This window comes from Xiphophorus maculatus, chromosome 9, assembly GCF_002775205.1.
Source record: "Xiphophorus maculatus strain JP 163 A chromosome 9, X_maculatus-5.0-male, whole genome shotgun sequence".
Taxonomy (NCBI): domain Eukaryota; kingdom Metazoa; phylum Chordata; class Actinopteri; order Cyprinodontiformes; family Poeciliidae; genus Xiphophorus; species Xiphophorus maculatus.
Window position 1 is genome coordinate 23219035 of NC_036451.1, and position 27327 is coordinate 23246361.

Genomic DNA, 27327 nt, shown 5'->3' on the forward strand with positions numbered 1-27327 from the left:
TTTTTTTTTTACATTTTGCAAAGAAGGCATTTGCAATCATTTCTTCTTCAGAGGTGTTTGTGTCGTTTTTCCTCAGTAGTTCTTGGTGCAGCGCCACCACAGGCGATGGAGAGGGAACAGGTTTTTCATTTAGTTTGGTTCGTTCGACACAATGCGGCGTGAAAGTGAACGGCAGCCGCTGAAAATGGAACAAATGTTGCGATTTTAGTCCCCAATCAAACCGAGTCTACCAAACTATTGGGTGGGAAAACACACGCTTCTCCACAACTTTCTCCCTGACCTGCCTGCTAAAAATGCAAGTCATGCAATTTAAAAGTTTGCGTTAATTAAAGTCACGTATAATTTTCCTTCCATTCATAATTTTTAAAAAACCTTTAAACAAATTGGAAAAGACCTCATTGGGTCTGGGTTGTTTTGCAAGGCGCTGAATTTGTTGACCAAGCGGTTGGTGAACTGTAGTGCAGATCAAGGCCAGCCCCTAAGATGAATGGTCTGTCTGCCTCAGCACCACAGCCAGCACACCTCCCTCAGAGTAATAGCATCTTTAACCTTGAGCCTCTAACATAAGCTCTCCTCCCCCAGCCGTAAAGTTCACAATTAATCCCACTTTTGGTTTGGGCTTGCACCATACCTTAGCACACGCCCTGAAATAGCACGCTGCGGCTTCGTCTTATATCACATCTGGGGTCACGTCGTATATACTGTAGGGGTTTGGTAAATCTTCATAGCACGCTAATAGAGACTGCTGACCTCTTGCTATCCCACTTTTCTCCCCTATGAGAAGTCTCTGACTCTTCCTGTTCCACTTGGCTGGGTGCAGTTGGTAATCGAGGAGGGTGGTGGGGGTAAGTTCAAGCTGAGAGTTGTGGTTCATGTAAGAAAAAAGAAAACAAAAAACCCTGACTTTGTTATAAACACTTTGTTGGAAGGAAGCCCGCTACGGGGTGCCAGGTGCGTTTAAGACAGAATAAAGTCAACATGTCAGGGGAAACCTGGCAGTTTGTGCACTTTTTAAGATTCAAGTGTGTGTTGGCGTGCGTGTGCGTGTGTGGATGGTTTTATAGCGGCCGACAAAGCGCTTTGGCTCGAGTAACATGAGGAGGAGGTCGTCTGTCTCAGCATCCAGAGCAAAACATTGATTGTGACATTCCCCCCAATTAAAGGAGTCAAATAAAAACCAGACGCCGAACGGAGGTTGGTCACCATGAGAACGGCAATTCTCCCCCCCTCCGCTTTTCGCTTTTAGTGAGCGGCTCGAGTTTTAAGCGCACTGTGGATGAACTGTGGGTTGCAAACGGGGTGCAGAATCACCAGAAAAATATACAGAGAGGACAAAATACCAGAGGACAAACGGGAACTTGAGAATATAGGAAAGTAAGCATGACAGTGTAACCCACCCTGTGTCTGCTAAACGTCTCCATCTGAGAACTTAGGAAATGATGTTGTTCAGACTTCCAGGCTCTGTTGTTTTTGTTTGCTTAGAGAGCTGGAGAAGCTTTGTCTAATTTACGTGTTTAAAAGCAACTTTCATGGTGTTTTGTTCTTAACTAATGCCAAGGTGTGGGATAATTTCACAAAGCAGTTTCCCACTTGAAGGAGAATCAGGTTCTGGAAATGCCCAAGTCTTACCCAAAACATGCGGACGTTAATCGAAGTTAAAAAATACATCAGATGTGTGTTGTCATGCTTGGTTATAAAAGAGACTTCTTTTCAAAACAAAAGTGCTCGCATCTTGATTTTATTGAGCTTGGGTTTAACAAAAACAACATGGCTTTTAGGGTCCTATTGACTATTTCACTCGTTAGTGCGCTATACTCACATCAAACGACGAATTAATCAGGTAATCAATTGATCTGGGTTCTTTTTTATTGATGTCACGTGAGGTAATCAGGCACTCTTTTAAGAGCAACAACAGTATGTAAAGCAAAGTTATGCTAATCTATTTAGAGATATAATTTGTAAAGATATCAGAACGAAATAGTCTTAACATCTCTGGTATGCTTCTTTTTTCTTCATTTTTTCCTCTCTGTCAAAATGAGGTGGTGTTTTCTTTTTTACACAACCTGCAAGACACAAATAACACTGATCTTATAGAATGCAGCACTGCTTCCTGTGCATTTCCCTAAATGCAGTGATAATGCCTGATGTTGGTGTGCTATATGCTTGATTGAACTATTTTAGAAGTAGATCATCTTTTTCTGTATGTTTTGCACTCTCCCATAGCTTCATGAAATCATCCCAGCATCTAATGGCCATGCCTTTGCATGTTTGCAGGTGACGTAACATTTTTACGTCACTGTTGACATGCTTGCTGTAAGAAACCTTGGTCATGCTAACGGTGATTGGGCTTTTTAGCATTTTTTTGATTGATTTATTTATTTTTTATTTAGCATTACTCCTAACAGCAGTGCAGTGCGTTGTCAGGCAGGTCAATAAGTGCTGTAAGATTCCCCTGAGATCTCAAACCAAAAATTTAGCAATAGTCCTTTTTGTGCCCAACTCCGTAGTGTCGAGCCTTTCAGCCGGGGAATGTTACGTATACGATATTCTACAATAAACAATTAGAAATCTTTAACATAAACTATATGTTACTGTAACCTTTTCATCTTCCAGAGTCCAAAATACAGTGAATTTTCGTTTTCCGCGGAGGTTGAGTTCCAAAAAGAACCCGTGATAGGTGAAATCCGTGCAGTAGTTACCTTTATTTTTTTACAATTATTATAAAGCATAATTAAATACTCTACATTGAAACCAAAGAGCAAAGCCTGTTTTCAGGCCTAAGCATTTTTTTTAACATATAGAACGCTTCCTTACAAATAACTACAGTAAAGTAATCATTTTAATCATCAATACAAAGTACAGTAGGGCAAACTGTGACTCTCGTATTTCTCTGTTGCTCTGACTGTGATGCTGCGGCCTCACTCCACTCTCTAGTGGCTTTTTTTTCTGACGCCTGTGGTGCAGGTGTGTTTTTTCGAGAGAAGAACGTAGTTATCGGTAGTTGTTGTCGCTCTTTTTTCTTCTGGGCAAAATTATTAGGCAAAATTTGACAAGCTGTATTGCGTATATTTAAATACTGTAACGTTATTGGCACACAGGTAGAGAAGAAGCGCGGAGACTTTTTAGCCAATCAGGACGCAGTACACAATGCACTGTGAAAAAAAAAAAACTGCACAAAAAAATCCTCGAAGCAGCGAGGCCGTGAAAGGTGAACCGCGTTATAGCGAGGGTTCACTGTATATCAGCTCTCCATCCAAATCTGAAAATGGAGCAAAATTATTTGTTATTTTTACCCCCTTAAGCACTTCCAAAATGTTTACTTCAAGAGCATGACGGTGAGTTTAGTTCTTAGACGTACGGTGATGTGTCAAAAGTCAAAATACCCATTGAGTTGAATCACATTGCAACCTCAAATTTTAGTATATTCTGTTGGAAATGTTTGTGATAGACAAACATAACTAGGAGCAAAATTATTTTGTTTTTCTTTTCATATAAATACAAATCTAAAGAGTGTGGCAGGCATTTATATTCAGCCACCCCAGTCAGTACTTTGTGGTTATTGTCTCTAAATGCTCCTGTTTTGCATGTGAGAAATGTTTCTCTTGTGCCTTTAAAATCTGCATTTTAACATCTTTTTCTTCTAAGCGGCGGTTCTATGCTTTTGCTCTGTCTTTCAACCGTTACTTCAAAAGCACTTTGGGTTTTCCTGCGTATGAATAGTGCAAGATAAATCAAAGTCACTCTTTTTTTTTTCATTTTCATCTACACACCAAAAAAACCGAGGGAAAACCCAGCCTACCCCAAAAATATTTCAGCATATAGTTCCCAGGTTTACAATGCAGTGCCGCATGTTTATAACCGAGTGTGTGAAACTTGCTGTTGTGTCTTTGTATTGTTGTCTCAGAGTATGGATGTGATTAAAGGGCTCGAGAGTATTTATCCAAGAAAATGGTTCTGCTCATTGCAGACTGGGAAATGATCTCCCAAAACCAAAACGCTCCACAGCCGACACCACATGTGGGGAGAGCCCGATTGGCTGCGGGCGGCGCTGCACAGCCAGAGCGAACGACGGGATTGGACGAAGAGCCGGGACTGCTCCCCAGAGCCGGGTTCTGATTGGGCCCTGCCGGACTCTTCAGCGTACAACGCTGCGGTGTGTGTGATGTGTGCAGGTTGTAAATAGCTCCAAGCAGTTACTGTTAATTCCTCGCTCAGTTGTGGGAAAAAACTACATTTATGCTGGTTGGAATAAAAACAAAACAAAAAAAATCCTCAAGCTGTTTTATAGATGCACTTCCTGTCGGGCCTGGTATAGCTTTTGGTAGAGAATCAGTCATCAACCCTGTTTTTTAAATTCTCCCATTTTTTGTTTTGTTTTGGGGGGTGAGGGGCAAGATTGAAAGGCTCAGCCAAAGGTTTGTAAATCCCCACCCTTGGACAGCTTTCAGGGCCAGGAAACTGAATCATAGCTCTTGCTCTTGAAGTAAGTGGGTGTCGTTCTGCAGAGGTGAGACTCGAGTCTTAACCCCCAACTGGTGCTGATGCTAGTGTTTTAGTCAGTACGCTTACACAAGTGGGGGGGGGGGGTGAGTTTTAACGGGAAACGCGATGGTTTTTCATCTTGTTCTTCTCTTTCTGCGTCAGCCACTCCTCGGGTTTGTTATTCATCCTGTCAGTGGTGTATGCATGGGGTAAGAAACGGGGGAGCGAGGGGAGGGGGATGCAGCAGACCTCCCCAAATGCAAATGTTTGGGTTGGCACAGCAACATGAGCCAGTCAGGGGACTTGAAAAGGGATCACACATAACTCTTGCCACCAACTGTCTGCCTACTTTTTAAACTTTTCTTCTCTTTGTTTCTTCTTTTTTTTTTCCAAGTGTCTGCATCTCTTTTCTCACCCCTTCTTATTTCTCCTCCCTCTCCTCTCTTGGTAGGCCCCAAAGTAGAAACCCGGCAGCCGGGGAAGTGGAGCATAATCTCGCCTAATGATTTTGCTTTATTAAGCATATTTCCCCTGTTGCACTTGCTTATGAAATTAGTTGCAATTATTTTTAATTGGTGGTCTTTCCTTTACTTCCTCCTCTGTTTGAACAAACAAGAACAGATACTCACTACGAGAGAGAACAGTGGACCCGGAGACGACCAAAGTTCCCAGTGGCATTGGCGCCCCCCCAGTCCCTTCATCACCAGTTTGCTTCATCAGACAGACTGATGACGGGGAGTTTTAATTAACATTGTCTCATCCTCTACTTACTTCAGAGCCAGGGAGGCCTGGTTAACAGGCAGGCCGCACGCAGTTGGTGGCTGGATTGGATTAATCGTATGGCTGATTGTTGTAAAGGACCAAACTCAAATCTGTCATCAGCTGCTGTTTGTCGGTTGTGATTTGTAACCAAAGTATGTTGGGAATCTGAGGAAGTTAAACTACATTGGATTAAATAAAAATGAAAAATAATCTCGTAAAATCAAGCTAACGGGTAAATCCTTGCCAGGAAGGTCTATGTTAACAATTTATTTTGGATCAATTTATATTTTCTTCGTATCAATTCAATTCAAAAATGTAATTGTTTCCATTTGGTGACGTGAATTAAACACCTACTCACTACTGATTAAACAAACCTAAACAACGGAGAATTAACCAAACAACACTAAAGCAAACCTACATGATAATATATTAATTGCGCGTTCACACCAGCCCTCTTTAGTCCACTTTAATCGATATTTACTTTGTTTGCATAGAAAGTCCGGTGTGAACGCGCAATTGAACTCTGACACAGACCAAAAAGCAAACTCTGGTCCGCCTTAAAACCTCGGTCTTGGTTCGGGTGAAGTTAACTTTGTCGCAGTTCGAATGCACATGTGGATGGACGTGGACCAGAGACCACTCCAAAAGCAGGACTATAGCGCTGGGCATTCTGGGTAAACCAAAACAAACACGAGATTCTAGTGCTAGCAGGAGAAATGGCTTATGGTCTTTTATCAAACACAGAAGAGAAATCCTACAACCACTAAAATCTGATGCCACTCCGTTTTTGTTTGCATTTTGTGAAGAAGGTAGTTGCACTCACTCTCTTCTTCAGACAATTTTGTATTATTTCTCGTGTGGTGCCACCACACGAGAACGGGGGGGCAGGTTTTTCAAAGGGTTTGGATCGTTTGACACAGTGCAGTGTGAACGCGAACCGCAGCACCTGGAAATGTTGCAATTTTGGTCCCCGGTCGAAACAAGTCTACTGTACTATCAGATGTGGAAATAACAAAAATCTCTCTCTTAATCTAAGCATCATTATAAGGTGTCAAAACACTAAGACTGTATGGTGAAAAGGCCAGATCTGTAACGTCAGGAAAATAATGTGCATGGCCTAGATTGCAGTCTTGAAAGCAGGTTTAGAACATTTTTACTCCAGCATTTTCTTAAATGTTTTTTTTTTTTTTTTTTGCATTAGTGGACTTCATTGACAGTTTTTAAACAAGAAATTGGCAGAGAGAGAGAAGGGGCGGAAGAAGAGCAGCAAATGAGGATGACTGCCTCAAAGACTATAGCTTCTGCATATGGGGAGCTGCACCATGCGGCGCTTCCTTCCACAGAAGTTGGAAATGCAGAGTTAGTAGAGAGAACGGTGCTCATGTCACCCCTACTTCACACCTACTCATTAAATCAGCCCTGTGAAACTTTGATTGCAAGTTCAGCAACCAACTCTCTGCTCTGGTCTTTTCACAATAATGCAGACTGATAAGAAAGTGTGAAGTACATGTCCAATCGGCAGTAGCCTTAATTTGTTGGGCGGTTTAGCACTCGGCAGCAAATACACACTGTACGAAGCTCATGAGCACTTCCTCCATCTCCGCTGGGATTTGGACCGAAAAGCGACACCATCACGATCCCCCACTGCGCTCCATATACATTTTCTTGTTTTACCAAATCAGTGGCAGGATGCATACCAGAGGCACATGCGGCCAGGCTCCAGAGGGACCCTAACAGAGACGGCGGCCCCTGAACCTTCCACACGCGTCAGTGCACGCCGGGGTCGAGCCGTGACCCCTGGATTGGAGGGTCAGGAGAGGAGTCTGGCCAGTGTTTCTCTTCCCGCTCATCCTCCATGTCTATGACTCCTCTGGGAAAACATCCCTCTCCATCTGTGTTCATGAATTCTCGCGCATTCTTGTGTTTTTTAGAGCATATATTTCACAAATCATCCCGTCATCCACTCCTGTTCCGTATTAAAAGGAGCCTGAGGTAAAAGTAGAGAGACGACAGCAAAGACTCGTCTGGGCCAGGTCTGTTTTGTCGGGCTGTTTGAGAAATAAGAAAAAAAAAGTCTTGCGAGGTCTGACCAGAGAAAGATCTCTGAACAGGAAAGAGCAGTTCACTAAGTTTCTCTGTGTGTGAGTCTGTTTTTCAGCAGACCCGCTTGTTTTTTTTGTTGTTTGTTTTACGGTATATCTGCTTTTTATCTTTTAGTGCGGAAGGACTTGTTTACGTTTGAGATTCCAGTTAGCAGTGAAAGATGACCTGTCCTAATGTACCCGCTTTCCTCCCCAAACTGTCCCCGTTCCTTCTCCCTCCGCCGACCCCCTCCCACACTCGCCCCATCCGACTTCCTCCGTCAGTATTTTTCTCTAAATTCAGATAAACTTTTTTCTTTTCTTTTTTTTTTTCCTTTGGCCTCATGTTCCCTTCGAACCTTTCTCCTACTAACTATAGTTAGTAGGAGAAAGGTTTTTCTTATAAGAAGTAGAACTTTAAATGATAATCGTGGTGTTTTTTTTAGATTTATAATGAAAATCTGCAGTTGGCATCGCTCTTGTTGTCTGCCTCCCAAAAGGACAACAAGAACAGAACGATGCTCCCCGTAATCACATCCTGTACCGCTTGTGGGACTTTATCGAAGTCCTGAAAGCGAAACGTGTTCGTCCAGTTCTCTCCTGGGTGGAGAACTCCTCCGTGGCCTCGGCACCAGATGGAAGCTCTCCTGGCGTTCTGAGCTGGCCCGGTCATTTCCTGTCAGAGGTCTGGTGTTAATCAAGGCCTGAGCCAGCAGAAACGCCCCCAACTCCCCTACCTCCACCACCTCCTCTTTTTTATGGCTTGTCTCTTTTCCCCTTTTCCCTCAGTTTGAAGGCAAAGAAATACATTTTTCCTCTCTCCTCTCTGTCTTCCCTTTAGTTTATGCTCCTTTGTCTTATATGCTGCACCCCAGCTTTGTTTAGCAAATGACAGATCTCGCTGTAGGCGGTTGTAAATTGTGCTCCATGTTATCAGAGTCACTTCTTAGAACTGCAGGTCCAGCCTGATAGAGACAGATAGGAAGGACTGAGCAGAAAGGAGTCTTTCTTAACTTCCAGTCTGGAGAGTCTGGTTACGTCCTGGTGTCTGTTTGCGTCTTCAGGACTTTCATGGACCCAGTAACAGATAGGCTTATCTTCCTGCTCCACCTACTCCGCCAACCAGACACAGACCCTAAAGCAGATGGGGTCCTCCAGGTTCGCCTCCATCCCTCTTGCATTGGGTTCCTGCTCAATCTTTCTTAAACTGGTCTACGTGCCTCATCTCCAGTTCAGATGGTGATGGTGACACATCACTTAAACTTTTCTGTTACAGGCTCTGCACTTATGACACGTCTTATACTTTAAGGTTCGCTCAAAGGAATTTATCAGGACAAAGGGAGGGGGGAAATCAGCTAAACTGTAAATAACTGTAGGATTGAAACTTTGGAATATTTCAGCAGCATGTTTTTTTGGGGGGTTATGTTATGTTAAGGTTAAGGTTAAGGTTATGTTTTTAAAATAACCTTTTAAAGGTTATTTTTTAATCTGCATCAGGTCCAAAGTTACCTCGTAAATAGTTTTAACAGCTCAGTAAAACTAGCCTGGCCATTGCCTTCCTACGCAATTCCGCTTGATTCTCATCCCCTTTCACTGCTCCATCTGAGCTTCCTCCCATTGAGCTGAATACCTCTGGCAGAATTTCTAACGAACCAATCAGCGAACAGAAGGAGGAGCTGTGAACGATGATGTCAGTGTTCTGCACTGTTTCAGAATCGTAGTGTGCCTGTGGTTTTAGCGATGGCAGCGGAGGAAGTGAGTGAAGCCATTCAGTCCGTGTTCTACACGCTTGCAAATGTTGGATTAGTCTTAACAGCCACTTCGCTGTGATCAGCACTTCTCTGTTCGTAGTGGGGGATGGTTGTTCACAGTGCAGGCAATTTCCGGTAAGCTTCATAGCGTAGAACTGCCACATTACATAAGTTGCGGGCAAACTTGAGTGATTGGGTAAACTTACAAACTTCAACAGAGTCTACGCCTCCAGGAAGCAATCGTTTCTTAACTGAGAGTCCAGACCCTGTAGAAGAAGCAACAAGGGGCTAGTTTTTACCAGGCTGCAGTAAAACAGGCCAGAGAAATGTATTTTTCTAAACATCATTCAAGAGAGGGTACATAATGGAAGTGTTGCTGATGTTAAAATGGAAATGTTTAACACCCCCCCCCCCCCCCCCCCCCATTTTTAGCATATCCACAGATCTTCTTGTTTGGAAGACTTATTCTGTATTTGTAATTACCTAGTTGCTGTAGAGATGTTTGATTTTTTTTTAGGTTGTGTGGATTTAAGTCCCATTCCCCCCTGATACTCCCCTAACTAAAACCCAACCGTCTTCATAAATCTCCTCATTCTTAAATGGAGTCCACTTGTGTGTGAATCTGTATGAAGCTGCTCTGCAAAAGCCCCAGAGGTGTGTTACAGAACATTAGTTATGTTCTTAAAAAAACCAAAGGAACACAGCAAACAAACACTTCTTGTCTGCCTGAACACATAATCCCCACGTTGAAATATGGTGGTGGCACCATCATGCTATGGGGATGTTGCTGTTTGAGGCAGGATGGATGAGTCTGGGTAGAAAACAAGACTTTGGACTGAGGAGGTTCACCTTCTAGGAGCACAACCCTACAAATACAACGCAAGCTATAATGAAATGGTTTAGGTTACGGCACAGTCATGGGTTGGAATGGCCTAGTCAAAGTCAAGAAGTACATCCGGTTCTTGAAAAGTACTGTTGAGCCATTCTCACGGTTGCGCTTTATAGCAAAAAAGAAAAGGGCAAAGATGTCAGTCTCGTGACATTAAAAGCCATTCCCCTCAAGACTTTCCGTGTTAATAGGGGCTCAGTGAAAATGCATGCCACACTTTTCAGACTTTGACTTCTGAAAAGTCAAACCATTTGTCATTTCCATTCCACTTAACTCGACAATGCTTTGTGTTGGTCTACAACAGTAAATTCCTACAAAATACAAAAGAAAGTTTGCTTGGCAAAGATGTAAACAGGACAAACCTTAGCATCCATACAATGACATTTGTGGTTATTTAGTGTATTGATAAACTAAATTAAGTCAGATTTCTTCCTTGTCTACCTGGAGCATATGTTCCCTCAATAAGTATCTCTGCCTTTTGCCAGGAAGTCGTTAGGCGATCAGGTAAGTTCGTACCGACGTTTTCTTTAAATCTACACTGACGACTACTTCTCAGACTCTAATTGAAGTTGATTTTAACAAAACTTCATGATTGTTTTTTTTTAATAGCTGGTCGAGGATGTTACCCCTCAATTTTTTTTTCAAATTAAAATTTTTTTGGCTTCAGATTCAGTGTTTCATGAAAGTAGAAACTTCTGAATGACGACAAACTGCATCCAATAGTTCTGAAATGGCATTGGAGGTGAGAAGAAGGAAGTAGAAGCATTCAAAGTCGATTGATTGCTCTAAACTGAACCATAGGGGTTATTTAAATGTTAAAGATCGGATAAAACTGTCCTAATGTCCCGCTTTTAGAAAAAAAAACCCCAGTGACTTCAGTCTGATGAAGTACAGGCTCACTATCGTTTAAATCCAGCTGTCAATAGATCCTCTTTCCTCATCACATCTTCTGTCCTCTCCTCCATCTCACTCCATCTTATCTTCTCTCACATCAGTCTGAGTCTCCATCCCTCTTACACACTTTTTCTCTCATGCACACACACACACACGCACTCCAAACTGTTCTTTGTTGCCGTCATCCCGGCGGCGTCTGCTCTGCGTCAGATAGCTCGGCGCTATCGCATCCGATTCCGCCGCCCTCGCTCCAGGTACACGTCTCGGGCGGAGGGATGAATGGGCCGGCTGTTCGGGACGCTCCTTCCTTCTCCGGCTCTTGCATGACGCGAAACATTGAAGCGAAGCGCAGAGTCACCAGCGCATCCAAAGGCGCGGGCGTACAGACGGTGATAATGACGGGTCTGCAGGGAGGGCTGCTGCCATGTAAACTTAAGCCCCCTACCTAAAATAAACACACAAATACACCAACTTTATAACGGCCCCCTCCTTACCCACTTTGCTGTAAAGCCACCATTTATAATTGTACACTCCCCCAGCTCCTCCTATAGCATCTCTGACCCAGAACATACAAACTCCAGTCTGTGGATTTTTTTTTAATTATTATTATTTCCTTCTCCATACTGCAGCTCCAGCCTGTCTGCAGAAAATCTGCCCAGTAGTGAGGGTGTTATTTCCAGGATGGGATGTATGGGTTTCATTTTCTCGTTTTCCTGTTTTTTTTTTCACATCTCCCTCCCTCTATGGAGACTTTTTCCTCACATGTTGCTGCTGGAAGCGTTCGACGCCCTCTCGCTCCAGAGTCTCCCAGTTGTTCACAACAACCTCTCCCCTCTAATGAAACACTTATATATGGTGGAGTGTTGACAAAGTTAAATTAGAGCTGTGATGTCTGAAACTCATGTTAGAGTTTCAGTATGCTGTGTGTCATACAGCATACACTGACACAGCTGATTATCATATTTGTAAACTTACTATTAGAATATACATTTATGCCTTTTTTTTTCTTCATACTTCCTTCCTAAAAGCCAGATGTTGTTTTCATATTTTTAGGGTTCCTTTTGAGATCTTCTCCAGGCTTGATTAACTCTTTCCAAATTCTTTAGCTGCTCTTTCACGCATCTTTGAATCATACTGGGAGAGAGAAAACTTTGACCACTTTGTTTTGCACAATTTCGCAATTGAATCACAAGATCACCCGGAGTTCTGTTCCGCTCATCCCTCTGCTTCTCTGTAGGATTCACCAAGATTCCTAGGGCCTTTGGCAGAGATGCAGGCCCACAGCATTCCTCCGTTCTTAGCAATGAGCTTTAGCTGTTATTCCACATGTTCTTAGTTTTAAACCTGTGGAGTATAAATCATTGCCTAAGGCTAGAATTCTGGTGTCATCAAACCAAAGTGCATGATTCCAGGTAGGGAGTCGATCAAACGCCAAACCTTTATGTTTGTGTTGGTAGGAGAGGAAAGGCCTTTTGCGGACAGGCCCCCTAAACAACCACTTGGCATGTAGATTTGCGTCTTATGGTTGCTATGGAGACTTGAGGACTCTAAGTTCTCCAACTGTGAGCGTCAAAGATTTTATTTGCCCCCACCCCGACCATCCTGCTGACAGGATCATCTTGTCCTATCTCGTCCTACCTTTTGTTACAAGCTCCGTTTGTTTAAACATTTTAGTTTTGGCTCCGACTGTACGTACAGTCACAATCAGCGAGTGTTTTGACTTATGAAAATCAGCAAAAATAAATAAATCAAGAGAGGTCTGTAAGAAATGTTGCATTTCAGTATGTCTTAAGAGTTATAATTTAAACATCTTAAGTCAAATAAAGTGCAACTTACAGACAGATTTTTTGCACATTTCTGTTTTTAGGAACAGCGGTGAATTTATAGGAACATATATAGTTTTATAACTTGGTCTTTTCCCCCCACAGATTAATAGTACTTGTAGGTTGTTGGGTTTTTTTTTCTAAAAGTTTCACTGAGATTGTTTTTAAAAGGATGATCCTGGTGAGGTGTCTTGTCCTTCAGCTGATGCATGTGCTGAATTCCAAGTTAACCAATATTTCTTACCAAGGTCAAAATGAAAACATTGCAAAACCTTGAGGCAGTTAAAATAATATTTATTTAGAGCGCAAGATCTCTGGTTGCTTCCACGATAAAGGAATGAGGCATAATCCAGATTTTATCTGGATCTATTTTTGCTAAAGTGCAACCAGATTAAATTGAATTTATTTAACATTTTGACAGCAGGGTAAACTTATTCCTGCCTTCTTGTGTGGATGCATTGACACAAACACACACACACGCACACACACAAACACACGCCCACACACACACACACACACACACACACCCACATGCAAACATCTGCTTCTCAGGTGGGTGCAGAAATCCCTTAGTGAGGCCTCCTAGCATCTGCACCAATTAGGAGTCTGAACACACACACACACACACGCACACACACACACCAGTGCACCCCCACACTCTCACCTGATCTCAGTAATTCTGAAACAAACTTCCTTTGCCGTCCGCGTGTCTTTAGTCGTGAGAGTGATGAGTTCTCAGATGGGATCTGCGAAGGCAGATTAGATTATTGTTTTAGAGGGCTGGATTAGGAGGTTTTTATAACTCATCGTGTTATAATAGTCTGCGGTCAGTGGTCACACTCTACATCTCATGAGTACATTTGGTGTTTTTAGTCTGTTGCCTGAAAACTCGGGCAATTAAGTATATATATATTTACGCAATTTGGAAGATCGAGACGTTCCATTAAACGTCCCGAGGTCAAAAATAATGAGTGGTCTGAGTTCGCCAGTGGTCAGCGCAGCAGTAGACTTATCCACCCTATAATCCACTTTGATGTGGACCTAAACCCCAGCAGGACGTGATGTTTGTGTAGGATGCCTGCCTGGACGGATAAGTATATGTGTGATCCCGCTTCTGTGTCTTTCCGAGAGTTCCACATGAGGCGGTTCCGAATCAGGAAGCGGAGACGTGATTAGAGGGATCTGACATCTGCGAAAGAAACTTCCTGAGATAGGAGGCTTCCTCTGTGTCTGAGGGTCTCGCCTCCTTATCGCTCACTGTCTGCCTCCTACACCGTTCTATCTCACCGATGCCTCGGCAGATCAGCTCTGCACATCTAATTGGAATTAAAATTCTCACCTAACATTTGTCGTATCAAGTCTCGGCTCTGCTTCCTGTGCGGCTACTTATATATGCAGCGTTTGGGGGAAATTGTAGTCTGCAGTTTTACAGAGAAGCAATAGATTCAACAGTTTTGAATGACAAACGTAACTTTTGATGAACTGTTTGGTGCTGTGAGACCTCTGGTGGAGCTAAAAAAAACAGTGCCTAATAAGCACTTTGCTGCAAAAAAAAGGTTTTTCCATTGCAGATTTGTGAAACGCACCAATTTTGATACGGCTTAAAAACCACGTTATCCTAGCACAAAGTATTTTTCAAAATTGGCATGTTTCCATTCAGCAAATTTATTTCCGTAATTCCATTTTGGTCATTTTTATGGTGAATGGAAATGCAGCTACTATTTATTTAATTGTGCATATTTAACCTGGAAATTTTAGTTAATCAGATTAATAAGTTTGTTGCCAAAATAATCCTGGGAAAGACGGGGCCCGTTATACATTAGGATATTAATAATACCTCTTTTCTGAAAGAGGAAAACTACCAATGGCTGCCTTTAGGGCACGTTTCCTGATCGCCAAAACGCACACCGCCACTGACCTAAAAGGGCAAGAAGACTTGGCTGCAATCTACCCAGAGCTGAATGCATGAGTCAGAGGTCTGTGGTTTCCGTTCTGTGTAGCAATGACCTGAGTCATCTGTGCAGCGATGACTCAGGTCTGGAACTTTTTAGGCATGTGGATCAGCGGTGTGTTAAGAGTAGATGGAACTAGGCATGCAATGCAAAGGAAGCCCACGCACGGAGAGTGAAGGGACTCAGTGATGCTCTGCGGCTCCTTCCTCTGGCAATGAAAGCTGGCAAGTGTTCTTCAGAGAGACATTGTTGAGAAGCAACTCTCTCTGTGGCAGTTGTTTTTTTTTTTGTGAACAGCACCTTGTGGCTTGAACCTGAAGGTAGATGTTCAAGCAGTTTTTGTCCAGGATGTGTGGGGCCTGCAGAGATGCACTCAGTTGTGTAGAGAGAGAGAGAAGTGAACTGAGGCGAGAACACACCCCTGGGGGACGCCGCCGCTGATGGCTCTTGCTGAAGTGCATCTTCTCCCACTGAAGAACCATCAAATTGTGGGTTCGATTACAGCTTCCTCTAAACATATTGACATGCCTCTTGGCAAGACATGAAACCCTAAATTGGGTAGACTAAGGTTCCTCAGCAACATTGACCTATGCTTGTGTTTTGCTGTGAAATTCAGTCAGATCATGGCATAGCAGCCAGTTGGTGGTTCAATCATTTTTAAACTGCAGTGTGACGAAAGGTGTGATTTTATGTAAATTACTTGAAGATAATATTGTTCTGACTAAGCCAAGACATTTTATTGATACAGGAACCAGAACAGTCAATGCCTTCAACAATGCAAACAAAAGTACAATACTTTTGTACTTTTGTTTGCAAGTTAAGCTATTTTTTTGCAAGTTAAGCTATTGCAGCTTATCCAGATCAGTGGTTCTCACTTGTTTAGATTCCCCTGGCATAAAATACACAAGGGGACCTGCAACTGTGACTGTAGCTTATTCTATCACACAAATTATGATAAAAACCAAATAAGAAAAGAGCAGACCGACACAGCAACACAAACAGTCCCAACAAACATCTCAAGACACTGCCATAGACCAAGCATAGAGTCCCAACCCCACCTTTAGAAAACACTGATCTATAGAACTTGCTTAATGTTTTCCACTAAAACTCACATCAGCTCAGAATTACGCCGTAGCATTTCATTGACATGTTTTTTTCCATGGGAACATTTGTGCTTCTAAATGCAAGAAAGTTTTATTTGAGAACTTCTAGGCATAACCGGTTAAAAACCACAATTTTCTTGGATTTGATTATTACAAAAACACTTTGGCTTCAATTATTAGTATACCACAATCAGGTGTCGTCAGACTCTTTACCAAAAAGGAAGCCTTTTAATCAGAAATTTTAAGGAAGGTAGGAAATTGACTCACTAGAGTTTATTGGAAAAGGAGTTCTTTATCAGATTCTGTGACCTGAAAAGACTCTTTGGAGGTGAGAAAGACTTAAAGGTCAATACGGAATATAATGTTAACTTTTAATTAAACTTTCAAAGAAATGTCAGTGTGCCTGAGAGTCATAAAAACTGAATAAATAATTCGCTATCTTACAGATTTATCTTCAAGACTGGGGAAATGGAAAGAGTAATCTCTTATCATACTGCCGCGTTTTATCATCTTGCATATCTCCATCAGTTTCCCCTACTCGACCTTTGTAGCATGTCTTGCTGCAAAATTATGCAAATGCTGGTTCTAAGTGTTGATAGCAGAGAGAATGTTGCTTACTGGGAATACATGTCTTTGGTCTAATCCTCTTCAGTTAATTAAATGCAGTTTCAAGAGTTAAGCACAGAATAAACTGGTATGTAGAGGCATATGCTTCTCTAAGTAATACTGTTTGAAGATGTAATACAGGAGCAATAACAAGACTGAAGAGAAAAACACATGCTGCTACTCTAATGCCCTTAAATGATCATCAAAAAGTCTGGCCAATTTCATTAAAGCAGAGGTTTTGACAGTTTATCTGCTCTGGAACGTGGCTGTATGTTAATAAAATGTCAAGCAGGAATGACATCAGCAATGACCTCAGTGAAGCAATTTCTACCCATCAATCAGACAAGTCTACCATTCTTCATCAAGAAAGGCTACCAACAAATGGAAAAGAGATTGTTAGCAATCTTCACATTTTTACCAAAGGTCAGACCACGCAATGCTCTGAGTTAAACAACTGGAACTTTAAATCAGACTCTTTCCTTACTTGGCATTGGTGATAATACATTCATGAGAGTACTGTAAGAAAAAAGGCTGGACAAGTATGGCTACTCTGGAAGGACTCACTGGAAATGATTGCATGGCTTAGTTAAAAACCAGGCTAAATGTTGCTGACTCCCATCAAGCATGATGGCGGAGGGTTAGTGATTTGTGGTTGCTCGGTACAGGACCAGGACACCTTGCAAACGTTGAGTCGACCATAAACCACTCCACTCTGCTGGAGACAAGTGTGTGACAGGCGGTCTTACCAATGGGCTGACACATCACACAACACAATGATTCAAAACCCAATGGTAATTCTACAAAAAAAGAGTTGAGAGAACAGATTTGAGTTGCTGCAATGATTCAATCAAGTCATAAGGACATGCATTGTCTTCTCTTAAGAGACCTCTGAGTGAACCAGTACTGGCAAATCTTAAGGAGAGTGGTCCAAACTCCTCCCAGCAATCTGAGGGATAGATAGAGTCATGCAGAAAACACTACTTTAAATTATTTGTGCTGAAGGTGGCTCAAGCATTTCTTTTTTCAGTGATCCAATGCTGCCAAATGCCAGGAGAACCTATGGAGTTACTGTACCGTATGCAAGACTTGTCCACCTTTCACTGTTAAGTCTTTCTCCTGCTCTGTCAGATTGAACAGTACCTTGTGCTGTCCAGCATCAGAATCTTGTTCATTTGTGGAGAACAAACTATGTTGCAGCTCTTTGGTACGGTCTTAAAGATGAACAATTTCATTATTGTTTTCTGCTACTTCACTTTCTCTTGCCGTCCTTTATGGGGACAAGATGAGTCAGTCCACAGCAGGACGGTCTGCATCCAAATGAGCAGATGAGCGTGAGTCACAGTAAAATGACGAGTCTTCATGAAACAGAGTTCAAAGGGGGGATGTATTCTTACGAACGTGAAGCAGTGTACGAGCAGCACATAGCTGTCCGTCCTGGCCTTGATGAAAGACCGTCAGGGAGAAAGTATGAAACAGTCCGGTTTAATCAATCAGCCTCTATGTGGGTGCGTGCGTGCGGGCCTGTGTGTGTTTGTCCTATGTGCATTGCGCCTCCACATGTGGCTTTAATCTCTGCTTTTTTTCGTGTCCCACCCATCTTTTACCCTTCACAGAGACTTGTGACCACCGAAGACGTCTCACTGGTTGAAAACAAGTCGATTTTCTCCGACCTCTACTCCGTTTTTCGGCTTTTCTGTTTCTCTTTACACCATTGTGGCCCCAAATATCTCATAGCGTAAAAATCTGCTTTCATATTCTGCATCCTGGTTGAGATTTGTCTCAGGCTGTGTGTGTGTGTGTGTGTGTGTGTGTGTGTGTGTGTGTGTGTGTGTGTGTGTGTGTGTGTGTGTGTGTGTGTGTGTGTGTGTGTGTGTGTGTGTGTGTGTGTGTGTGTGTGTATCTTTGTGGAGTGTTGACTGATCATCCAGTAAACAGAGCCCAGAGCTCAGATTTCACTGGAGTTTATTGCTTTGGGTTCAAATCTGCCATGTTCAGGTTGTTTATTTGCCCTGCAGGTATCACATTCAACCCGCAGCTCTCTCGCTCTCGCTCTCGCTCTCTCTCTCTCACTCTCTCTCACACGGTCACATGTATATTCCCTCAGCCTGACCATGCAGTAATAGCTGTGCAGAGTCAATAAACAGTCATGCATGAACTTGTTCACAAAAATACACAATACTTTATCCAGCACTTATAGAAACTGATCTCTCTCTCTCTCTGCTTTTCTCATAGACACTTTTCTCTCCTTCGTTTCCTTTCATTGCTCACATCTTCTGACAGTTGCATTATAACAAAATGTGAAACTGCTTGATTTTGGTGATTTCTTCAGCTGGCATTGTGACTCGTCACCTTTTACTCCATTCTCTGATTGCGGTGGTCTAAGAGAATTGGCGGAGAACTTTAATCCTCAAACAGCATCATTAGGACTGATGCACACAGCAGAAACAGCTCAGGGACAAACTTGTGGAGAACGTCACAACTAGTTTGGGTTATAAGACAACATATTGAACTTGAACTAGACAAAGAGTGTCTTCTGAAAAGGAGAACAATGTGGCATAACTGTAAGCTTTCAAGACATCCCCGTCCATACACATTGATTGATGGGGAAGGGACATGATTAAGAAGAAACACAGTCAAGATGCCCGTTGTAACTCCGGAGGATCCATAGCTTTGTAGCTTTGGTTGGACAGTCTGTCAACAGGGTAACAATAAGGTCAAGACAGGATCATAACCTATTCCTCAACCAATCAGACAGAAAAACTGGTAGGACGATGTAAGCAAGGTAGCAATTGGAACACGTTAAAGTTCATGGGGCCTCGCAGACCGCTAGCGATTCCATCCCACTGCGTCTCTGGCCGTTCGACCAAATTACACCCCAGGTCTATCTTGGCCGGAACTACATAACAATTTGACAGGAATGTCATGAGAGAGATGGGAAGCAAATCCGCTTTGAAGGAAAAAGTGGATTAAAATCTTTTACTCGTAAACAAAGCAGTGTACTTGGCCTAAATTAATCTTCTCCACCGTGTTCTCACTGACCAGTGTCTGCTGTGTTCCTTGCTGTTTGTTCACTAACTTTTTGGAAGAAACCTCAGAAGGCTTCACGCAACACCTGGATTTATGGTGAGATAATATCACACACTTAGACTACATTTGCTAAGTAGGTGACTTCTCTGATTTTTATTGAGGGGTTTCCGATTGAAGGGGGCTGAGTACAGGGGTACACGTTTTCAGATTTCACATTTGCTAACATCTTTTGACAATTGTACATCTTTTTCCCTCCATTCCGCAAATTTACAATAGAGGTGGGCGGATCAATCCAAAATACTGGTAATATTGATACCAAGTTGGTTACCGTATTGGATCGATACTTATGCTGTAAGATCGATACATTAGGATTTCCTCTTGGGATTTCTTTTTATTTTTGTATTGTAGATTCTTAACTCAAAAAAAAGTTTTGATTTGCTCTCAAATATCTTTTTGCACCTTTATGAAAAAAAAAGCACACAATTTATAACATGTCTTTGTTTATCATGTTACTCTGACATATTTTATAGACACGTAACAACTTTGTCCAAATTCTGCCCTAAGATCTAAAACAACTAACAGTCAGAAGTTTGATGATATATCAAACTTGAATAATAAAAGTATCGGTATCGATCATTTCAATAATGACCCAGTATTTCCTTTGTATCGAATTGATGCCAAAATATGTAGTATTGCACACCTCTGATTTGCATTAGTTTGTGATTATTATGTCACATGAACTCCACCACCTCCAAAAAGTCAGTGCATGCAATAAAGGTTTGATGTTTTAGTGAAACGTGAGAAAAGTTCCCCATGTGTTTGACCATTTTTACAAATCATTGTAGTTCGCTCCAGGAGCGTGCAGGGACCCCGCGGGACAGAGGCTACGCAACAACTCCGACCAACATGTCAGCCGCCTGTCAAACACACCAACTTACATAAACATACGCGGCGACCAGGGCTGACCCCCCTCCACACACACACACACACACACACACACACCCACACCCACACACACACACACACACACACACCCACTACCCGCCTCTCCATCCCATTATCAGTGGATCTGAACAGCGTCACTGTTATCTGTCTCTGTCTCCTCTTGGGAGCAGCGGAGCACATAGCGCAGTTATTATTCAACAAACACACACTCTCACTCCAACTCTGTCATTCCTGCGCGCACACACAGACTTACACAAATGCAGATGCTGCAGAGTACGGATCAAGGGTTAATCAGGTCTTTTCATCGACTGCACCACCCTCTCCTATCTGCCCTCCTGCTGTCTAATGGCTGTGTTTATATATGTGTGTGAAGCTGCGTGTACAAGTGTCCGAACACAGTGTTGTCTCACCATTTGCGTTTTTTTTTGGCCCTCTTTTGCTCCCATAAAGTCAATAAGGAGTTCTGTCGTTCTCCTCCACTGTTTTCTTCTCCAACCCGGGAACGTCTCTCTTCCTTGAAACTACAAAACGTGTGTTTACATGTGGTGATTAACGGAAAAGCACTGCGTCTCTTTTGTGGTTATAAAATCAGCTTTTAATTTGACGTATGCTCCAGCCATGTCAGAGATGTGGGTCTTCCTTATAAATTAATAAGCATGCGAGATTTTAATTGAACGTTTCATATTCTTGAATGAGCACAGATCTTCACCAAGAGAGGAAGTGCTTTCTCATTCAGAAGGTGTCCTTTCATAGAGAGCTCTCCTTGCGCCCCGAAAGCAAAATTTATGAAACGAGTGTTCAAAAACCTGAAGCCGTGTTCGAGGTTCACACACCATCTTTTGTTTGGAGCATTTTTTCCTTTGTTGCCTGAGGCACAAACCTTAGAGAGCTCTGTGTTGTAATGAAAGAAAAGACTAATGTTGGCAGCTCATTTTATTTTAAATTTTGTTTTCTGTGCTGTTGTCATATTGAAGAAATAACAGCGTTCATGACTGCTTTTTATGCTGTTTTGCGATAAAAGATGCACATTTTAATGTATTATAGGGGCAGTATTATGTATAACCAACATTTTTGGGCTTTACAATATGTTATAATGTTATTCCCTCATCAAAATCATACCTGATTTTTTAATGCATGTTTGAGAAATCCTTGAATCTCCCATGACAACCATGCAGCTTTATGCAAAACGCCTCGGTGGGTCCTAACCCGCCTATAAGAACGAAACTCCTCTTCAGAGCTGCAGTTTCCAAGTTTCTGAGCTTCCGCCTCACAGAGCAGCCCTCGCCTGCAACTCCTCCACTCAGCTCCTTCAGACTAGCCAGCAGCAATTAGCAAACAGCTGGTGGAGCTGCGCATCAGCTAAGCTCATTATAGGAACTACTTCCCAGTGCAAAGCTGGTAAAAATATTCTTAAAGAGTTAATAGGGGAGCGATGTTGTGATGACTTCCTGAAGGCGAAGTGTTAGAAGGAGCAGGACTTTCTTAAAGAGACAGAGGCCCATTTTCAAGCCATTAAATTACAAGGTCAAATATCTTTTAAGTCATGTTTGATATATTACAGCTGAAGGTGACGACATACTGTATGTACTTGATTGTGCTGTAAAATGAATCTATGTGGCTGGAAAACATGTAATACTGGCCCTTTACGCCATCCATTATTTGATCTATCCATTTATGCATTCACTTATCAATCAAGCTATCCATCTATTCATCCATCAATTTCTCCATTCATCGTTTTGTCTGTCCTATCCATCCAGTCTGGCTAAGTCTTGCATTTTGAGTTTGAAACTCAGAATACTCAGAAATAATCACATCAAATCATCATTTATATTAAAAAATATTCAACAAAAAAAATATTTTGTTGAATATATTTTTTATGGATGATCTGGAAAGAGTTATGAATTCAAAACTAGGTGCGTTTACACGTTTCCTGTGGGAGTTAACTCAGTTTGTCAGTAGAGTGTGTGACAGCATCACATACATATAAACCTGTGTTTAGCTGTGCTGTGGCGTCTTGCTGCAATTTGCCGCTTTTCTTCAGGACACCAGGCAGTCCCTTGGAGGAGCGGCTGACATTTAGTCTTTCTCTCAGGCAGCCCTGCGCCACAGTTCGCTGATGATAACCCCAACAGTGAGGCTGGCCTGGAGCCACGCCACCCCTTCAGCTCTTCATTAGCATTGGTGGTGTGGGATTGAGCTGGGCCACCGCCAGGCTGCACTCAGGGCAGTCTGGGCTGCCATGCACATTATCACATTATCGTGCTTCCTAGTGTGTGGGATTGAACATTTGCCATCAGGCCTCTAAGTACTTTTACCAGCTGATCTTACAGACTTGCAGAGCTTTTGAAGTCGCTGGCTCTCTGATGTACAAGTTAATCTTTGAGACTACAGAGTTTCTGAGTTTTTGAGTATTAGGTTGTTTTGTTATTATTATTATTAATCATACCATGTATACAGTGCCCTCCACAAGTGTTGGCCTTCATGGTATAGACAGTAATAAAAACCTTCAAAAGATGTTGCTATGGAGACTCTTTGACCCCCAACATGTCACTTTTTGTCACAGTTCTCTACCATTTATACTCGATTTTTTTTTAAATTATTATTCATGATTTAAGCATTCAAGCACTCCGATCAGTTTAGAATGTTAAATATAAAAGATTAAAAAATATGCATTAATTTGTTCAACATTTTCATAAAGGTCAGTATGTGTGAACCTTTGTGTCTGTTTCAAAATAAAGCCTGAATTTTTCAATCAAAGGCGGCTCTGGGGCAACAAAAGTTTTAAGTTGGTGTGACAATAAGTTTGTTGGCCACTGTATGTGAGATGCTGCAGAGGAAAAAAATGGTTGTTTTGCACTGTTGTCGTATTTCTTAACATCGTTTTGGTAAAAATAAAAAAAAAATAGAAAAGAAAAAACATTTGTGTGTTTACTTTATCACAGACATTCTTGAGAAACAAAGTTAAACTGAAACGTCTCGTTGACCCTGCTTTTATTCCAGTCCAATGAAAGTAATAGTTATAGACCGGGTCACATAACCGAAAGAAACGAAACTTAGTTCAACACTTGATTTCCTATTGGGCTTAACTTTTGAATTGACTTGGCCCAGACTCTTTCTGTGTGGCGCCCTGTAGTACAAATTTTTATACTCGTTGGCTCACATTTTTACTAGTGCATAACGTGGTACATTCATCTGTTGTGACACTATTGTAAATAAAAATATGACGCAGGTCCTATTTTAGATCCCTCCCCCTTCAAACTGTTTTATGAGGTACCAAAAAATGCACAAACCCTCCATCTATCCTTCAGCAAAGCCTTCTCATGTCTTCAGCAGCCATTGTAATGTAATGACTCACTCTAACTTGGAACAGATTATCTAACTGGCTGCAATAAACTGCTTTTTTTTTTTTTTTAAATAAAAATATTTTTTAGCTCTTGCAGCTTGTTCTGTGTGGGGACATTTCTCCGAAGGAATCTATTGTTGTTTTGAACAACAAAAATGTGAGGACGAAGTAGCATTTCCCTCCTGTTTGCAATTATTATCCAAAGCCAGCAAAGCTGCTTGTATAATTTTCTATATTCCGACCAGAAACCAGAGCTGAAAGCCGTGTAACCGAGCCTCTGAAGTATTCAATCAAAGGCGGTCCGGTGGAACTGGAGAATCTTCCAAAAACACATTGATGGCATTTCCCTTGTCCTCAAACGTTATTCAGCAGTACAGAGAAAAACTTGTGTTTCCTGTCATTGTTAAAGCCAGCATCCCTGATCTTTCTGCATTAAGCGCAACATTGAGTTATAGCTTACAGAAGTCAGTGGAAAAAGGATGAGTTTGTAACAGTGAATTACGTGGTCCTCCGTGTCCAGGTGTCATTGCGATGAATTCTTATTCACCAGAGAGCAGGAATCTGTTTGTGCTGGAAAAAGGTTAAAGATGAATGTAATCCACTGAAACCTAAGAACTGTAAATTGAAACAGTGTCTCTTCCAAAGAAACGAATCCAAATCTCTTGGATGGAAATCCAGCATTCCTTCCTCACATCTGTACGTTTCGCCTGAAGTGAAGTTTTTGGATCCGAATACTTCCTCTTCAGAGCGGGGCCGTCCTCGTGTCCTGCGAGAAGTTTTATGTTAACCAGGACGGGGGAAGAAATTCTGTTTGCATAAAAAAAAAAAAAAAAACTCTGTTTATCGACTTTCTGGGGCACAACAACTCAATTTAAACTCCTCAGTTGCTAATCCAGTTTAAGCATTTTAAAGGTACAACCCAGGTGTTCTTTAACCTGAGGTTACGAGCTGATGGCTGGAAATTGCCCTCTGGGATTTACGGATGGCAAACAGATTTCATGGTTCCATCCAAATTCAGGTCCTAAAGTAACTTTTGTCTGATCAACCCACCTCATAATGTCCCAAAAGTCTTGGGGATTCTCAGGATTCTTACTCTGGAAGATGTCAAAGTTACATTTTTATTCCTTCTGGTCAGTAATATATGTCACCGTGAAACTTGTAGGACATTTTTGCTCAATCTCGTTCTTGTTTCGTGTTGTTGTGTCCGGCCTGTGGGGGTTTTAGGTCTTATTCAGATTTTTTTGACAACTCTAGGTTTATTTTTGCACCAGCCTTCCAGCGACCAGAAGCTTACACAATGGCGTAGTCCTAATTGTTAGTCTTTTCCTCGACTGTTTGATGAAGCCTTTAATGTGAGACGTGGACGTAATGAAATTTGTGCAGCTGGTCTGTCGTTTTGGGCGTCGTTTGTCCTCCTCTTAACCACTCTTTCACCTTTTTATTTCGAAGGGCTGGGCGCAGCCTTTTACGCCTGTGTCTCTCTCAAATGTCAGCCTGTGTCCAATATGATAGTCTATTAGGACAGAATATGCCATTTCATAGCCGCTCCACCCTCTATTTTAGCCATCATAACCATTTTACAGGCCACAATTTGTGCACTCGGCTCCGCGCTCAGATGTGGTTTAAGAGACGTTATACCGGAACAGTCTGACATGTCCCACCCAAGCACCGGGGGAGTGTAAAGTGCCCCTCTTCATTTATTTTGCACAAAAAGTCAGGTATAATATGGGAGAATGTGTGTGCTATTCATACTGCTTTATTTAATGTAACTTCAAGGCATTGAGGGGTTTTTTTTGGGAACACAATAAAACAACAGAATGCATATGCAACATGTTGAAGTTTGAAGGAAAATGATTAATTCATTTCAGGATTTTCAACAAGTAGAAATTTGCAGCCTGAATTTGTGTCCAGGCGTTTTTATGTAGAACGACCTTTTGCTGCAGATACAGCCACAAGGCTGTTTGAACATGTAGCTTTGCGAATCTAGAGGATGAAAGTTGTTTTTTTCTTCTTTCATTGGAATTCACATTGAACAGCGGAACGTTTGGAACAACGGCTTTTAGATCTTGACACGGTTTTCAAAATCATTTGTAAGATTGGTTGTGTGTTTAGAGTTGCTGTTCTGTTTGGATGCCAAAGACTTTTGCCCAAGTAAATGTAACAGTTTTGTTTTTTTCCAGGACTAACTCGTGTTTTTGCTCCATCAACTTCGTCTAACATCTGATGCTGTTACCACCATGTTTTACCAGTTCTGTGGTATTTTATCTCAGAAATTGCTTTGTCGTCACCACTTTTTCATAAATGCCAGGTCTTTGGAGTGCATGACTAACAGTTGTCCAGGTTCGTTAAGGAATAAAATATCCTTTCTCTCCCACCTGCATGTTTTGCACTTCTTTGCAATGGTCCATCCCTTAAACACCAATAAAATGCTTTGACATTTGTAGCCATGTGCACTAAAATGAATGAAACAAATTGTTCTCTGGTTGACGTAGAGCAAGGCAAATTTAATCTCTTAAAATTGAAAACAGTCACCTGGGATTTATCCTAAGAATGAATCAGACATATTGGCCTCTGTTGTTCCTTATCCCAGCCTCATGTTCCAGAGTATATTTTTAAAATACATATCTGTACTTTTCTCTCCAGAGCACCACAAAAACAGAAATTAGAGTTTAATTTCAGTTTGTTTGGGGGGGGGGGTTTTGTGGTTCTTCCAACATGAAATTAGTCCGGCCCGTCGGTCAAGAAAAGCAGTAATACCTAAATTAGACAGAAAAACACTGCAAGAGCTGAGAAGGAGGGAAAGTGAATGTTTTTGTAGCCGAGTTCGAGTTGGTGCCTCACATCTGGGCCACAACCTCTTTGTATTATCTGAAATGGAGAAGTTGGACACAGTCATGGACCAAAAATAAAAAAAGGGAAAAGAGACGCTAATCTCCCTCAGGCGAACGAGAGAAAACAGTTGAGTCGTGGCAGCGGCCTCTTTAGAATTGGAGGCTGAAACGTGTTTGCGGGTGTGTGTGTGTGTGCGTGTGTGTGTGTGTGTGTGTGTGTGTGTGTGTGGGGCGGGGGTGTATTTGCGTTGGACTGTGTGGTGGGTTCAGAGCTCGGTGGAAGGTGCAGCAGTGCTCCCTAGTGTTGTCTTTAAGAAGTACATGTCAAGACGTTGCATCGCGATGAAAAACCTGTGTACCAGGAATGGCTTAAAGGGAAAAATATTTTCCTCTGTGGATGAGGCAGAGTTCTGCAGAACATCATTAACTCTGTTTTCTGCCAGACGCCTGCATTCCTGGGAATTAAACGTCCTTAAAGAGCTCGTAATGGAAAAGGAAAGAGAAGTCTGTCACAAAGCCCGAAAAGCCCAGATATTCCTGCATTGTGAAAGCGCTTTGTTCTTACACAATGTTTGTTTTGGTTCTGTTGGATTTCTCGGTTCAATATGAACTAATACAAAACAAATGTGGGACTCGGCCAGAAGACAAACAAGCAGCCGTGTGCCTCTACGACTTGAGGCGAGCTCATTTGTGCCAGACATTTGTACGCATGGCCTTATTCAGTAGAATTTCCAAGCAATCTAATTAAAATCTGTTTTAGTTGACATTGCTGTGCTCTGCAATGCAAGAACACGAAATCTTACCAAGTGTTTTTGTTTCTAGTTCAAATGACATTTTT

General features: G+C 42.0%; 1 protein-coding gene across 1 annotated transcript in view; it reads left to right on the plus strand.

Moving 5' to 3' along the window:
- scfd2 (sec1 family domain containing 2) overlaps positions 1–27327 on the plus strand; it is a 133068-nt gene that overhangs the window by 62819 nt on the left and 42922 nt on the right. The gene's annotated exons all lie outside the window — the stretch shown is intronic.